At 41.1% G+C, this 16517-nt stretch overlaps 1 long non-coding RNA gene across 6 annotated transcripts in view; it reads left to right on the top strand.

Annotated features, from left to right (window-relative positions):
- Positions 1-16036, top strand: part of LOC148055468 (uncharacterized) — a 70760-nt gene extending 54724 nt beyond the window's left edge. For all 6 annotated transcript variants that reach the window (XR_015705375.1, XR_015705376.1, XR_015705379.1 and 3 more), the window contains one exon: positions 15702-16036. This is a non-coding gene — a long non-coding RNA (uncharacterized LOC148055468). The remainder of the gene's footprint in view (positions 1-15701) is intronic.
- Positions 16037-16517: the final 481 nt, after the last annotated feature.

Genomic DNA, 16517 nt, shown 5'->3' with positions numbered 1-16517 from the left:
TACTGAGGCAGTCTTGCAAAAACACTACACTTACTTAATTACAAAATAAAAATCCAAACCCCAGACAGAATAATCTTGATGTGAACTGTTTTGCTTCTGTTTGCAAATTCACTATCATCTTTTTGAAAGATATTAGTCTCATTTAATAATATAAAGTGCATGCCTATGTTAAGAACAATAGTATTTTACTTACAGAGAATTTATGAGGAATATCTTGTTACTTCAAATAAAAAAGGGAAAAAATGTAGGAATTATACGTGATCAGTATATATAGTGTTATTTTTATTGTTGTAGCCTGATAAAACTAAATAATATCAGCTCTTGGAAAAGAATTAATGTCAAATATTTGTTCACAAGTGAACCTCTTAAGGAAAAAAAGAAAAAATACACTGAAATAATAAATAGAATGCATATTGAAATTATTTTTTTATTTTAGAGCCTGATTCAGTAAATTCACTTACAAGAAACTACTCATATGAGTAATCCCTTTGATATTAAGAGGTTTACTCAAGTAAGGATAGTTACTTGTGTGCCAGAACTTGCAGAATCAAGCCCTTGTCAATAAATATTTAGAAAATAAATCATTGCTGAAATACGCTATATCTTTCCATTTACAAGATGAAATTGTCCATTTGGAAATTACAAAATGTGCTACAGAAATGCTTTCTTAAAGAAGTGAAAATTAGCTAAGTATGAATGACTTCCTTTGAATTAGTTAAATCCATTCTTTAGTTGCTACCAAAAGAAGAACTAAAATGAATAACTTCCTTTAGTATTTTAACTTTTCTGTAAAATCTTAACACTGCCAATGACAGAGTATGGGGTTTAATCAGCACGATTGACAAGGATTTATGAACTTTTTCATTCCAAATGCATTTATATACACACAAGCATGTATGTGTATGTAAATTCTTTTTATTACAGCCATTTTACACAAAAAGAACCTTAAGTAGTTGAAGTAATAAAAAACCCAATCAAAATACTCTTCATATATCCATAAGTCCATAAACCTTTTAAAATTATCTCTTTTAAAAAACCCAGCTAAATTATGGAAATTCAGACTGCATTATTTGAATTTTTTCCAGTTATATCTTGATTCTTATTTGAAAAGCCCACAAGAAGATAAGCATGCAAGCAATATAAACCATAGAAACAGGAAAAAAGTAGAATGCAAGGATTTGTAAATAAATCTATGGATATCAAGAAACAGAAATGCTAAGATTATGCATTTTACCAGTACACTCCTATGCTTGTAAACCATAAGGTGAGATATTGGTGAGATGCAGTATTGCCAGCTCTGCAGAGAAGGGGGGGCGGGGGGGGGGGGGGGAGAGAGTGTTTGTGTGTGCCCATGTGCATGTGTGTGTGTGAAAGAGAGCAAAGAGGGGAGGGAGGAGGAAGGGAGACGTGCAAGGGGGAGAGGAAGAGAGGTGGGGACAGGCAGACACAATAAAGCATAATAACATTTCTGCATGTCTAGTAGCTTAAGTATGCTATGTCTCTCTGTATCCTATTGCTGTCTATATTGCAAGTAGAGTCAAAGAATTGGTTAATATTTCATCAATAGTTCATATTTGCTTCAAGTATTTTTTACAAAAAAAGAGGAAAAAAAAGATTTGTAGCTTTCAAGTAAAGGGAAAAATTATATGTTTACTTTAACAATATTTTTAAGATACAACAGTGTTTGCATAACTCATGCTTAACATGGCAAGTGCCAATCATAAAATGGTAACATTAAATTATTTATATTTTAGTTATGTAGCACACCTTATTATTGGTAAATTACTATTAATAGTTCCAACTTATCTTTTAATAATAGCATATTTAAAAATATTAGAATTTTAAAGATGCAAAATAAATCCAAGACCATAATTAGCAATGTCCTTTTTTGATGTTAATTGGCTTTATGATTGTTATTTTATGGAAATACATTTTTTTTATTTGACAAATACTGCAGCTTTAACAAAGAATGACTGAATTGTCTTAACAAAGAAGATGAAGGCTGTGTGTTGCTTACAATAGAATAACTACCTTCCAGATCTCTTAAATACACAATATATGTAGTGCAGGTCCTGAGTGGCTTTTGTTTTCAATGTGTTTTGTAAGCTTTTAGGGTTTTTTCTGCATCAAATATGTCAAGTTAATTTACAGGGCACTATTACTGATATGTTTCCTTAGTTTAGAAAGTTTATTTTCCGTTCACAGATGAAAAATCTTCTAAGATAAATAAAGGCTGGCTTAGCATTAACAGTAAATAAATATCTTTCCTGTATTTCTTATGAATTTATCTTATATGATTACTAAACAGATGCTTGCCACCAAATTATTATATTTTGCTCCTCAACAATTCAAAAGAAAAATATCTGTAACACTTATTATGAGGCATTTGTAAAATGTGTCTTATTTAATTTCAGAATTTTACTTTCCATAAATAAAATTATAGATCATGTTTTTTAAAATTAATTAAAATAATCTTTTGAAAAAAGCTATCAATAAATACATAAGAAAGATTTTTAAACCTACATCAAGTAGTATTTTTCAAGCAGTATGGAAAATACGAGCAACTGTTACATGTGAGTTTGCATGTAGTGAATTTATAACATAGCACTAGTTCATTTTCATCATCTAATAAATTCATAAAATATTTTGGTGATGCTTAGCATTCAAGTCTTGATAGCTGGTACTGATAAAAACTCATAATCTAATATAGTAAAATTTTAAATAAACTAAGCCTTCTCTTTTAATGAGAGCTAGTACAATGCTTTGACTTGTCACTAATTTAAAGGAATATATTACAAATTTTCAAGGTGCTGCTCTCCAGGTAGCTCTTCCAATAATTTTGACAGGATGTCAGTACCTTCTGTGAGCTGCTTAGTGTCTTGCAGGATCAGGTCCTTAGTAAGCATATCCACTTAAACATTACTTCAAAATCTCTAGTCTTTGCTGAACAGCTTTTAAAACTTAGCTTAGTCTGAAAACTGAAAACAGAGAACAAATGCAGGCTCAGTTTAATGACTGATTCTTCAAGAATTAGGATATACTATCATTAAAAAATGTACTGAAAATATATAGGGACAAATCCCTAGCTGATGTAAATTTTCCTAGTATATTTCATTCAGATGGGTTGTGACAATTTACACATGCCCAAGAACTGTGTCCTAATGTTTGTTTTGGTCCGATGTCTGTAAGGCACTGAGTATCTTCAAGGGGACAGCTCTCAGTTCACTAGTGCGAAACCACGAGAGTTTGTGTTCAGTGGTGTTCAGGTTTGGACCCTTTATGAACACAGAGCAGAACAGGATAAATGTTAGACACTCCTTCCATGACTTCTGAATACAAAATACATATTCAAAGTAAACAGATAAAATTCCTACATTTATGTATTTGGATATCCATGTTTTCTGAAAAAAAAAAGAAAAAGTAGAAAGACATTCATTTGGTCTTCATGGATGTTCTGCTAGACTATAAATTTTATTATTTAAAATATAATACTTGGGAGCCATATTGTTTTGTTCAGGTGTGATGCACATGCATCCACACACACATTCACACATGTGCATACCCATTCATTTGGGTATGTATAGGTTTTTTTATTCCTTCATATGCTATAACACAGTTGTAAGTTATTTTTGTAGTGTGTCAGTCAAGTTTATACTGTATGTACATGCAATCTCTTGAAATAAATAAATGCAAAATGCTAGATTCAACACTCCTATGTTATATAAAGCAAAGCTTTCCCACTTATTCCATTGTTTCATTACTTTCTGGCTAATTTCACCAATTAAATTTGAGTCTCATATAATAACAAAAGACAAGACTTTCAGTGAGCTTCTCTTCCACTACATTGTTACACATGAAGGACAGGATTGGGCTTATGTCCATTAAAAAAATTCTATAGACTACATCAGTAAAATATTAACGAATAAAACAAAAATTATGGCTTCTTTCATAAGTGCAAATGCAGTGATGTTTTTATGTATTTATGACACAATAAAGTGTACTCTTAAATTTTATGAACAGACAGTAAGTTTGACTAAGAACATATACAATTAAAATTGTGCTTTCTCTTTAATTTTGCCTGCAATATTTTTTAAGTTTAGGTATATAGCTATAGAATAATTTCTGTTAAGACTGAAGGATTCATATAGGACTGATATTGCATGCATTCTTTTGTGAATATTTTGAGGCATGTGGCAGTCTAAATAACACATATGTTTTTGCAAATTAATTAACTCTGTAACAGTATCCAGTAATACTCTATTTGCAGTGCAACAGGCAATTTTATTTGTTTTTTTTAAAAAGCTAGACTTCTCAATCTTACCGTTGCAAACTAATATATGGTGAATATCTACTGATATTTTGAGGTCTTACAATGCATTATACCTTCATCTGCAAGTAACTTTACTGATTTCAAATGAAATCACGTCATGAATTTGAAGGTTTAGCTGATGTGCTAGCTGCTTAAAATATACAGAACAAAAATGATCATATGTGATAGCCATTATTAGTAATAATTGCAAATAGGAAATTCTTAGGCTATGTCCCAATTAATTTCTTTAATGAAAATCATATCCAAATCTCTAGGATGTGCAACAGATCTAGAACATAATTCCAGTATGTCATAGGTGCCAAGAGACAATTTAGTGTCATTGTTTCAAAAGTCTGCACTTAAAATAAAAATAAGAGAAGCTTGCTAAATCATTCTATCAGGTGGGTGATCAGATTATTGAAGTAATTAGATCAAATTAATTTTCAGAAATCAGTCCAACATAAGAGACATTTTACCCTGCATTGTTATCTGTAGGTAACATAATAACATGTAAAATATCTACAAAAAGACTTCTATTCATTTCATGTTAAATAATTCATCTTAAGGTAAGACAGACTATCTTACATGCATGCACACATATTACACGTATATAAAAAAACTGAAACTTTAAAAAGTAGTATGCTAGTAAAGTAACTGATTTTTAAAATATTTTATTCAAATTCCTACCAGTTTACACTGCTCCCAGGAGAGACCAAGGAAATATTAAAAATACAATAGAAATAAAAAGGATATTTGTCACTCTCATTTAAATTGATGTATGCTGCTGTCCTATAAATGTCACATCAGATAACCCTGAAAAATTACCATGAATCTCCATAATTATGCATATTCATGATGGTGTTTTGCATAGTGCTAGCATCAGGCTGCATGGGGGGATATGAAGGGAGGAGGGTGAGGAAAGACCAAATGATTTGAGAGACTAAAATTATTACCAGCATCCTAGAAATAGGCTCAGCAACAGTTTCAGTTTGCTTGGTTTACAAAAACAAAACAAAGTCCGTAGCACTATCCTTATGATGCTTACAATTCATTAGTATTTTTGTGCTATATATTTAGCCACAAAAATTTAATAAGGATAAATTGCTGAGAAATGCCAGTGCTAATTAGAAGGTTCTTTTTATTACCAACAGTTGTAAAGAAAACCAGGAATAAGAAACCAGAGGAGTACTTTTCAGAACTGCCTTTTTTTGTTGCATTTCCAGCATCAGACCAAAGCACAAATTTCTCATTTGTTCACATGATATAGATGAGCGTGAATTTAGGTGCATTGTTGTTTCTGCACCAAATACATACCTAAGCAATATTCAATAAACTATGAGAGTTCAGTAAACTAAAAGATTATGAGGGACAGAAAAGTTGTCATGTGTCTAGCTCAATAGCTATTTGTGCTGAAGCAGAGAGCAGAGTTAATCAGAGTCTTTAGATGTAATTATCGACAGAGTTTGGGTAGTACAAATGCTTGGGTAAACAGCAATTATTCTTTCCACAAGATCCCAAATAGAAACAACAATACTGGTATTGTCCTCCACTTCTCATGGGGATTCAGGGATGGAGCTGAGTGCTCTGAGGTGGATGGGAAACTGACAGGCAAACTGCTCTGAACGAATCTCTCATGATCCCACTACAACAGACTCAGGCTTTTGGCCTCAGCAGTGCCAGCTGCATTGGGAGAAGCCAAGCCTGTCATACCATCTTCTCATCAAATATTCAATGCAAAGGCAAAAGCATAGTTAGAGCTTAATGAAGAAACAAATACAAAGGAGAAGATTAGGCCTTTTTAAAATTTGCATTCATTTGTCCCTAAAAAAACCTGCAATGAAGGGACTGCATTATCTATTGTTTTTTATAAGGAGAGAATTATATTGATGAGGTGTTGTTTTTATAAATGTTTTTTATATATCTTGCCATGACCACATAACTATAACCCAGCAAATTGTTTTTTCAAAAATTCCATTTCTAACAATTCAGTTAATGACAGATCTCAGTCCATAAACATATAGTTCAAAAATGTTGATAATAATTTTGTACCTCTTCCATCTATATACAGAATATTATATTTTCAGTTGGAAGGGACCTACAACGATCATCTAGTCCAACTGCCTGACCACTTCAGGGCTGACCAAAAGTTAAAGCATGTTATTAAGGGCATTGTCCAAATGCCTCTTAAACACTGACAGGCATGGGGCATCAATCACCTCTCTAGGAAGCCTATTCCAGGGTTTGACCACCCTCTCAGTAAAGAAATGCTTCCTAATGTCCAGGCTGAATCTCCCCTGGCACAGCTTTGAACCATTCCCACGTGTCCTGTCACAGGATACCAGGGAGAAGAGATCAGCATCTCCCTCTCCACTTCCCCTCCTCAGGAAGCTGTAGAGAGCAATGAAGTTGCCCCTCAGCCTCCTTTTCTCCAAACTAGACAAACCCAGAGTCCTTAGCCTCTCCTCATAGGACATGCCTTCCAGCCCTTTCACCAGCTTTGTTGCCCTCCTCTGGACGCATTCAAGGACCTTTACATCCTTCTTAAATTGTGGGGCCCAGAACTGCACACAATACTCAAGGTGAGGCTGCAGCAACACTGAATACAGCGGGATAATCACCTCTTTTGACCATCTGGTTATAGTGTTTGATGCACCCCAGGATGCGTTTTGCCCTCTTGTCTGCCAGGACACACTGCTGACTCATGTTGAGCCTCCTGTCGACCAGCACCCCCAGATCTCTTTCTTCAGGGCTGCTCTCCAGCCACTCCTCTCTCAGTTTATACTTCTTCCCGGCATTACTCTATCCCAGGTACAGAATCCAGCATTTGTTCTTGTTAAATTTCATGCCATTGATGATTGCCCAATGCTCCAATCTATCTAGATCCCTCTGCAAGGCCTCTTGCCCCTCAAGAGAGTCAACAGCACCTCCCAGTTTGGTATCCTCAGCAGACTTGCTAATGGTGCATTCAATTCCTGCATCCAGATCGTTGATGAAAATATTGAATAGGACTGGCCCTAGGATTGAGCCCTGAGGAACACCACTAGTCACCGGTCACCAGCCAGATGTAGCCCCATTCACCACAACCCTTTGAGCCCCGCCCTTCAGCCAGTTCTTCACCCAGCGCACCGTGAACCTGCTCATCTCACAGTTGGACAACTTGTCCAGAAGGATCCTGTGAGGGACAGTATCAGAAGCCTTACTAGAATCCAGAAACACTGCATCCACTGCCTTCCCTTCATCCACCAGGCGGGTGACCTTATCGTAGAAGCATATCAGATTAGTTAAACAGGACTTTCCCTGTTGTGAATCCATGTTGACTGTGCCTGATGATTGCATTGTCCTTTAAATGCCTTTCAATAGCCCCCAGTATGATCTTCTCCATAATTTTTCCAGGAACTGAGGTTAGACTAACAGGTCTGTAGTTTCCTGGGTCTTCTCTCACTCCCTTCTTGTAAATTGGAATAACATTGGCTAGCTTCCAGTCCAGACTCCCAAGACCTTGGGTAGATGATTGAGAGGGGTCCTGTGATAACATCTGCTAGCTCCTTCAGTACTCTGGGATGAATCCCATCATGCCCCATGGACTTGTGAACATTCAGCTGATGCAACTGGTCCCTTACAATTTCAGTGTCCACAAATGGAAAGGCACTGTTCCCACACTCGTGGTCCTCCAGCTCAGGAGACCGGGCAGCCCAAGGTCGATCAGTATTATTAAAGACAGAGGGGGAAAAAAAGCATTGAATGCCTCCGCTTTTTCTTCACCCCTATTTGTAAGGTGATCATCTTCAACAACTTCCCATAGGGAAGTCTGCTGCCTCCCTTGGGCAAGAATAAGAAACGTTACCAGGAAGCTCCCCAGGCTGGTAAAAGCTTCCGATTATTATCCACTAGTGGTTGTTCAAGTCGGCAGTGATGAGGTAGCTGATAGTGGCATCAAGATAATCAAAAGGGACTTTAGAGAACTAGGGTGACTGCTTGAAGGATCAGGAGCACAGGTGGTGTTTTCCTCCATCCCATCAGTAGCCGGGAGTCATATGGAAAGGAACAGGAAGACCCACCTCATCAACACGTGGCTCAGAGGCTGGTGCCAGCAGTGGAATTTTCGGTTTTTCGATCATGGGGCAGTTTACATGGCACCAGGCCTGTTGGAGACAGATGGGATTCACTTGTCGCAAAGGGGGAAAAGGATCCTGGCCCAGGAGTTAGCTGGCCTAGTTGAGAGAGCTTTAAACTAGATGTGAAGGGGGAAGGGGATAAAACCAGGCTTGCTAGGGATGAGCCTAGGGGTGGCATGCCTGTGTTGGAGAAGAGATCTATAGCCCAACTGAAGTGCATTTACACCAATGCATGCAGCATGGGCAATAAACAGGAGGAGCTGGAAGCCACTGTGTGGCAGGAAAACTATGATGTGGTCGCCATCACGGAAACATGGTGGGATGACTCACGCAACTGGAGTGCTGCAATGGATGGCTACAAGCTCTTTAGAAGGGACAGGCTAGGAAGGAGAGGTGGAGGGGTAGCCCTGTATGTTAGGGAGTGTTTTGACTGTCTGGAGCTCAACGACAGTAATGATAAGGTTGAGTGCTTATGGGTTAAGATCAGGGGGAAGGCTACCAAGGCAGACATCCTGGTGGGAGTCTGTTACAGACCACCCAACCAGGATGAGGAAACAGATGAAGTATTTTACAAGCGGTTGGCTGAAGTCTCACAATCTCTAGCCCTTGTTCTCGTGGGAGACTTCAACTTACCAGATATCTGCTGGAAATACAACACAGCAGAGAGGAAGCAGTCTCGGAGGTTCCTGGAGTGTGTGGGAGATGATAGATAACTTCCTGACACAGCTGGTAAGCGAGCCAACCAGGGCAGGTGCCCCACTGGACCTGCTGTTTACAAACAGAGAAGGCCTGGTGGGCGATGTGGTGGTCGGAGGCTGTCTTGGGCTCAGCGACCATGAAATGATAGAGTTTTCAATTCTAGGAGAAGTAAGGAAGGGGGTCAGCAAGACCGCTACCCTGAACTTTAGAAGGGCGGACTTTGGCCTGTTCAGGAGTCTGGTTAACAGAGTCCCTTGGGAGGCAGTCCTGAAGGGCAAAGGAGTCCAGGAAGGCTGGACGTTATTCAAGGAGGAAGTCTCAAAGGCGCAGGAGCTGTCCGTCCCCATGTGCCGCAAGTCGAGCAGGCGGGGGAGAAGACCAGCCTGGCTGAACAGAGAGGTTTGGCTAGAACTCAAGAAAAAAAAGGAGAGCTTACTGCCCCTACCAGTGTACCCAGAAGTATGTCAGAAAAGGAAGCCCCCTCTCACTGCATACAGGGAGACCACCACTTTTGACAGAGTCATTCCCCATGTGTTTTCATACTGCTTTGTGATTGGCTGGTTGCCATTTTTTGACACTGTCATACCCACAGGATCTCAGACCACCCTCTGACTGGCTGTCCATTTCATTTGGTCCAGGAAGCACACAGCTATAAATATATATATTTATATACAATATCTACTTAGAAATATATATATAAAGGAGTGTACAAATATGTATAAACAAATATTATGCATATAGTAACATGTAGCAGATCCTCAAACAAGGGGATGTCACTCAGCATGACACTCAGCATGGGGTGGCACAGGTGACCCCAGTTTGTCATGTAGCTCTTTTGCTCTGCTTAACAGTTCTGCATGTCAGATCCCTCACTGCTGTAAGTGCTGTGAGACTCCCAGCAAAACAGAGATTATCGTCACTGTTACTAAGATCAGTTAAATAGCTCTGGGTTTTGTCTATAATTTTGGAATGGGGGATAGACTGTAGGGTTCAGGGAGTCCGAGAGAGAGATAGACTGCTGGAATCACACCCTACCTTCCCTGGGACAGGCCCGACAGGCAGACAGGACACATGGTATGGAGGATTCCCTATCTTCTCTCCACCTGGCTGAACATGGTGACTTAAGGGATAGGGGGCAATGGCGACAAGTTCCTGCCCATCGCAGCAGGCGCATCTTCTCTGTGACTACCCCACCTTCCCAGGTGCCCTTGCAAAACAGGTATGAAGCTCTGTGAGTGGAACTGAACAATAATGAGGACGATGGTTCATCTAGCTTGGAGGTGTCGCCAAGGTTAAGTCGGCCTGTGCCCTGCATCAAAACCACTTCCATAAAGAAAAAAAGATGGGTCATTGTCATAGGAGACTCTCTCCTGAGGGGAACAGAAGGCCTGATATGCAGACTGGACCCACTTAGGGAAGTCTGCTGCCTCCCTGGGGCATGGGTTAAAGATGTGAAGAGAAAACTTCCTACCCTGGTACGGCCCTCAGATTATTATCCGTTATTGATTTTTCAGGTAGGCAGCGATGAAGTTGCAACAAGAAGTCTGAGGGCAATCAAGAGAGACTTCAGGGCCTTGGGACGACTGGTTAAGGGATCAGGAGTACAAGTAGTGTTCTCCTCTATCCTTCCAGTTGCAGGGAATGATGAGGAAAGAAACAGGAAGAGCCAGCAGATCAATACCTGGCCCTGAGCCTGGTGTCTCCGGTGAAATTCGGGTTTTTTTCATCACGGGTTGGTCTACACGACACCAGGCCTGCTAGCGACAGATGGGGTACGCCTGTCTCAAAGGGAAAAAAGGTTCTTCGCACAGGAGTTAGCAGGGCTCATTGAAAGAGCTTTAAACTAGATTTGAAGGGGGAAAGAGATAAAACCAGGCTTGCTAGAGATAAGCCTGGGGGCGGCACACCAATGTTTGAAGGACGCTGTGCTAGCGAGGTCCTTCGGTCTGCAATCTTAATGGAGGTAGGGGATGGAGAGCCATGCGGCAGCAAAGACGCAAGGGTTACTGATGTGTTAGAAACCATGGAAGCACCTGAGAATGGTCACGTAGGAATTAGGGCTTTTCTCCAAAAAAAGGTGGTGGGATCAATAGCCCAATGGAAGTGCATCTATGCACGCAGCACGGGCAAAAAACAGGAGGAGCTGGAAGCCGTTGTGCAGCTGGAAAACTATGATATAGGTTGAGCGTTTATGGGTAAGAATCAAGGGGAAGGCCAACAAGGCAGATATCATGGTGGGAGTCTGTTACAGACCACCCAACAAGGACGAGGAAACAGATGAAGTATTCTACAAGCGGTTGGCTGAAGTCTCACAATCTCTAGCCCTTGTTCTCGTGGGAGGCTTCAACTTACCAGATATCTGCTGGAAATACAACACAGCAGAGAGGAAGCAGTCTAGGAGGTTCCTGGAGTGTGCAGAAGATAACTTCCTGACACAGCTGGTAAGTGAGTCAACCAGGGGAAGTGCCCCACTGGACCTGCTGTTTATGAACAGAGAAGGCCTGGTGGGTGATGTGGTGGTCGAAGGCTGTCTTGGGCACAGCGACCATGAAATGGACTTTGGATTGCTTAGGAGTCTGGTGAACAGAGTCCCTTGGGAGGCAGTCCTGAAGGGCATAGGAGTCCAGGAAGGCTGGATGTTATTCAAGAAGGAAGACTTAAAGGCACAGGAGCAGGCCGTCCCCATGTGCCGCAAGTCGAGCAGGCAGGGGAGAAGACCAGCCTGGCTGAACAGAGAGCTTTGGCTAGAACTCAGGAAAAAAAGGAGAGCCTACTGCCTTTGGAAGAAGGGGCAGGCGACTCAGGGGGATTACAAGGATGTTGTGAGGTTATGCAGGGAGAAGATTAGAAAGGCAAAGGCCCAGCTAGAACTTAAACTGGCCACTGCAGTAAAAGATAAAAAAAAAGTGTTTTTACAAATATATCAGCGACAAAAGGAGGGCCAGGGAGAATCTCCCTCCTTTATTGAATGCGGAGGAAAACATTGCCACAAAGGATGATGAGAAGGCTGAGGTACTTAATGCCTTCTTTGCCTCAGTCTTTACTAATCAAGCTAGTCATCCTCGGGTTTTTCAGGCCCCTGAGCTGGGAGATGGAGATAGGATGCAGAATGAAGCCCCAGTAATTGAAGAGGTAACAGTCAGTGACCTGCTCCTCCACCTGGATGCCCACAAGTCTATGGGGCCAGACGGGGTCCACCCGAGGATACTGAGGGAGCTGGCAGAGGAGCTGCCAAGCCACTTTCCATTATTTATCAGCAGTCCTGGTCAACCGGGGAGGTCCCAGATGACTGGAAGTTAGCTAATGTGACGCCCCTCTACAAGAAGGGTCAGAAGGAGGGTCCGGGGAACTACAGGCCTGTCAGCCTGACCTCGGTGCCAGGGAAGGTCATGGAGCAGATCATCTTGAGTGCCATTACGCGGCACGTGCGGGACAACCGGGGTATCAGTCCCAGCGAGCATGGGTTTATGAAAGGCAGGTCCTGCTTCACTAACCTGGTCTGCTTCTATGACAAGGTCACCCGCTTAGTGGATGAGGGGAAGGCTGTGGATGTTGTCTACTTGGACTTTAGTAAGGCCTTTGACACAGTCTCCCACAGCATTCTCCTGGAGAAGCTAGCTGCTCACGGCTTGGATAAGTGCACTCTGCGATGGGTTAAAAACTGTCTGGATGGCCGAGCCCAGAGAGTGGTGGTGAATGGAGTCAAATCCAGTTGGCGGCCGGTCACGAGTGGTGTTCCCCAGGGCTCAGTGCTGGGGCCGGTCCTGTTTAATATCTTTATCAATGATCTGGACGAGGGGATCGAGTGCACCCTCAGGAAGTTTGCGGATGACACCAAGTTGGGTGGAAGTGTTGATCTGCTGGAGGGTAGGAAGGCCCTGCAGAGGGACCTGGACAGGCTGGATTGTTGGGCTGGGGCCAACTGTATGAGGTTCAACAAGGCTAAGTGCCGGGTCCTGCACTTGGGTCACAACAACCCCATGCAACGCTACAGGCTTGGGGAGGAGTGGCTGGAGAGCTGTCTGGCTGAAAAGGACCTGGGGGTGTTGGTTGGCAGCTGCCTGAACATGAGCCAGCAGTGTGCTCAGGTGGCCAAGAGGGCCAATGGCATCCTGGCCTGTATCAGGAATAGTGTGGCCAGCAGGACCAGGGAGGTGATAGTGCCCCTGTTCTCGGCCCTGGTGAGGCCGCACCTCGAGTACTGTGTTCAGTTTTGGGCCCCTCACTACAAGAAGGACATCGAGGTGCTGGAGCCTTTCCAAAGAAGGGCAACAAAGCTGGTGAAGGGTCTAGACAACAAGTCTTATGAGGAGCGTCTGAGGGACCTGGGGTTGTTTAGTCTGGAGAAGAGGAGGCTGAGGGGAGACCTCATTGCTCTCTACAACTACCTGAAAGGAGGTTGTAGCGAGGTGGGGGTCGGTCTCTTCTCCCTAGTAACAAGCGATAGGACAAGAGGAAATGGCCTCAAGTTGCTCCAGGGGACGTTTAGGTTGGGTATTAGGAAAAACTTCTTCACCGAAAGGGTAGTCAGGCACTGGAACAGGCTGCCCAGGGAAGTGGTTGAGTCCCCATCCCTGGAGGTATTTAAAAGATGGGTAGATATGGTGCTTGAGGACATGGTTTAGTGGTGGACTTGGCAGTGATAGGTTAACGGTTGGACTTGATGATCTTTAGGGTCCTTTCCAACCTAAATGATTCTATGGTTCTGTGATTCTATGATTGTAACTGTATTGCTAGCCGGTCGAGGGAGGCGATTGTCCCACTCTATTCTGCACTGGTGCGGCCTCATCTTGAGTACTGTGTGCAGTTTTGGGCACCACGGTACATAAAGGATACGAAGCTACTAGAGAGTGTCCAGAGGAGAGCCACTCACAGGTGGTGAAGGGTTTAGAGGGGAAGCTGTACGAGCAGCAGCTGAAGTCACTTGGTCTGTTCAGCCTAGAGAAGAGGAGACTGAGGGAAGACCTCATCACGGTCTACAGCTTCCTCATAACGGGAAGAGGAGGGGCAGACGCTGATCTCTTCTCCCTGGCAACCAATGATATAACCCGAGGGAATGGCAGGAAGATATGCCGGGGAGGTTTAGGTTGGACATTAGGAAAAGGTCCTTCACCCAAAGGGTGGTGGAGCACTGGAACAGGCTCCCCCGGGAGGCAGTCACAGTGCCAAGCCTGACAATATTCAAGAAGCATTTGGACAATGCCCTTAGACATACTGTGTGAATTTTGGGGTTGTCCTATGCAGGGACAGGAGTTGGACTCGATGATCCTTGTGGGTCCCTTCCAACTCAGGACATTCTGTGATTCTATGATCCCTTACCCCTGTATCACTGTGCCTACTAGAAAGTTCAGGTATGTTGATGAGGCCTTGTCTATTCCCTGTGCTTAGCTCACTCTGTACCTGCTGCACCTGCAAAAGAGATACAAGACATTTGTGTTAGGGAGTTGAGAGGTGCTCTTACCCCTATCTGGTATGCTAAAAATAACCTTCCTTATTATTATTTTCTGGAACTTCCTACTAGTAGATAAAGCTTATTGAAATATTTTCTTTCTCTCTAGTTAAAACAATTTACTTATTTTGCTTTATTCATTTCACTTTTGTGTTAACACTGAAAGTGCAGTTATTATTGGCTAAAAATATAAAACTAAGGCATTCCATTCACAAAGAAATATACCTTTCCTAATGTTGTGATAGTGCACAAGCCCATTTGGAAAACAACATGGAAACTGAGGATGTAAGTTAATGCTGATAAATTGGCAAATCTTTGCAGAATTCTGTGGATATCTTCAAGGAAAGTTTGCTATGAAGACTAATATGAATTCCTAGCTTCAAACTTTTCTTGTTATCATTTTATGGAGGCTGTTTACATGACTTTTAGGGGAATTCTTCTGTTTTCACTTGCTGCCATCCTACTTATACTCATTTTGTTGTTTATATAAGGGAGAAAAGCACCAGGCGGGCTTGTTACTCCATGCACTTAGAAAAGCAATGGCTTTTTATATTTTGATTTCAGTATGACTAAATATTTGTCATCTACATCTCAGTATGAAGTTATTGCACTAATTTGCTTGTTCTACAATATTCTTGAATTCCTTTCCTTAAAGTACAGACTCTGACCGATCCGTTTATGACATAATTTTTTAAAAAATACTCATTTTTTTTAACTACCATACTATTGTAGCATTTAGCATTAAAACAGCAAGTAAATCAGCTAGTGTTGTTTATGATCACGAAAGATCAGAATTTAAGGTACTTATTTTCTCCTATAAATGAAAAATTTTTGTTCTTTTATATTTTAAATAATAAATTTTATATAGTTTATCATGATCTGTTAAAATATTTTTTCAAACACTAACAGCATTTTAAAATTAAAGATATTTAGAAAAGCATTAATCCATTTTTCCAGAATGTATAATTGAGAATGAAGACAGACAATGTTTGTTAACTAAGTCAGGTTTTTCATTTTTAATGCAAAAATTGTAGCCAGAAATAGGCTTCTAAAATGGAAAACATTTTTGATTTTGGCTTTGGCGCTTCACTGAAATATACCATTTTCTTTCCATCTACTGCTATTCCAGGGTCAAACAGGAGGTTGGATTTCTCCCTGTAACATTCAGCAAAAATTTTCCAGTTAGTTCTTAATTTATAGAAGACCTGGTCCAAACAAGAAATTGATCATGACCTATAATTCATTTTAAGTTGTGTTCATTTATGCCAAAAACTGGCTCCAGTTACTGTCTGCCATATGTAAAGGATGGGACCAAATTAAGACAGTATTGCCACAATGCATCAAAAACTGACTGCGTTTTCAGTTCATCCTAAATTATAAGCTTACAAACATGCTGTATGACTGGTCAGTGGGCTTGGCACAACTAGGTGGATGCTTGAGAAAGAAAAATGTATGGTTTATGTCACAAAAATTTATTTCTGATACCAATTTATCAATAAACTAATATTCAATGCAAACAAAAGAGCCTTGCTGTTTATATATTATCCCCTCTGCCCACGAAAAGTAATTTGCCGTCTTATCTCAACATAACTACATGAGATTGGGACGAGGAACGGGAAGAATTAATTCTGCCTTCCTCAACATGGATATTTGTCTCTACATTCCTCCTAGAAGTGAGGGGAACATAAGAGTGACTGAAACATAACCTCCATAGAGGATAAATCTTTCCAATATTAGCTCCCCATCCCAGGATTTAAGTGTACAAGATGGGGTTTGAGAATAAACCCAGCTTTCTTCCTCTCACCCACCCCCAGTGAACTGTGAAGATCTTCTTCCACAGCAACACAGGCTTCCTTCATGGCATTCACTGAAATTCTGATCTCACTAAATATCAGTGCACAAAACAAATGTCTTCCAAAGTATACATGACTGAAACTTGGCCATC

The sequence above is a fragment of the Nipponia nippon genome, unplaced genomic scaffold (assembly GCF_047370975.1).
Source record: "Nipponia nippon isolate SJK-2023a ecotype South Korea unplaced genomic scaffold, ASM4737097v1 scaffold_22, whole genome shotgun sequence".
Taxonomy (NCBI): domain Eukaryota; kingdom Metazoa; phylum Chordata; class Aves; order Pelecaniformes; family Threskiornithidae; genus Nipponia; species Nipponia nippon.
This window is presented reverse-complemented; position numbering and strand designations above follow the sequence as displayed.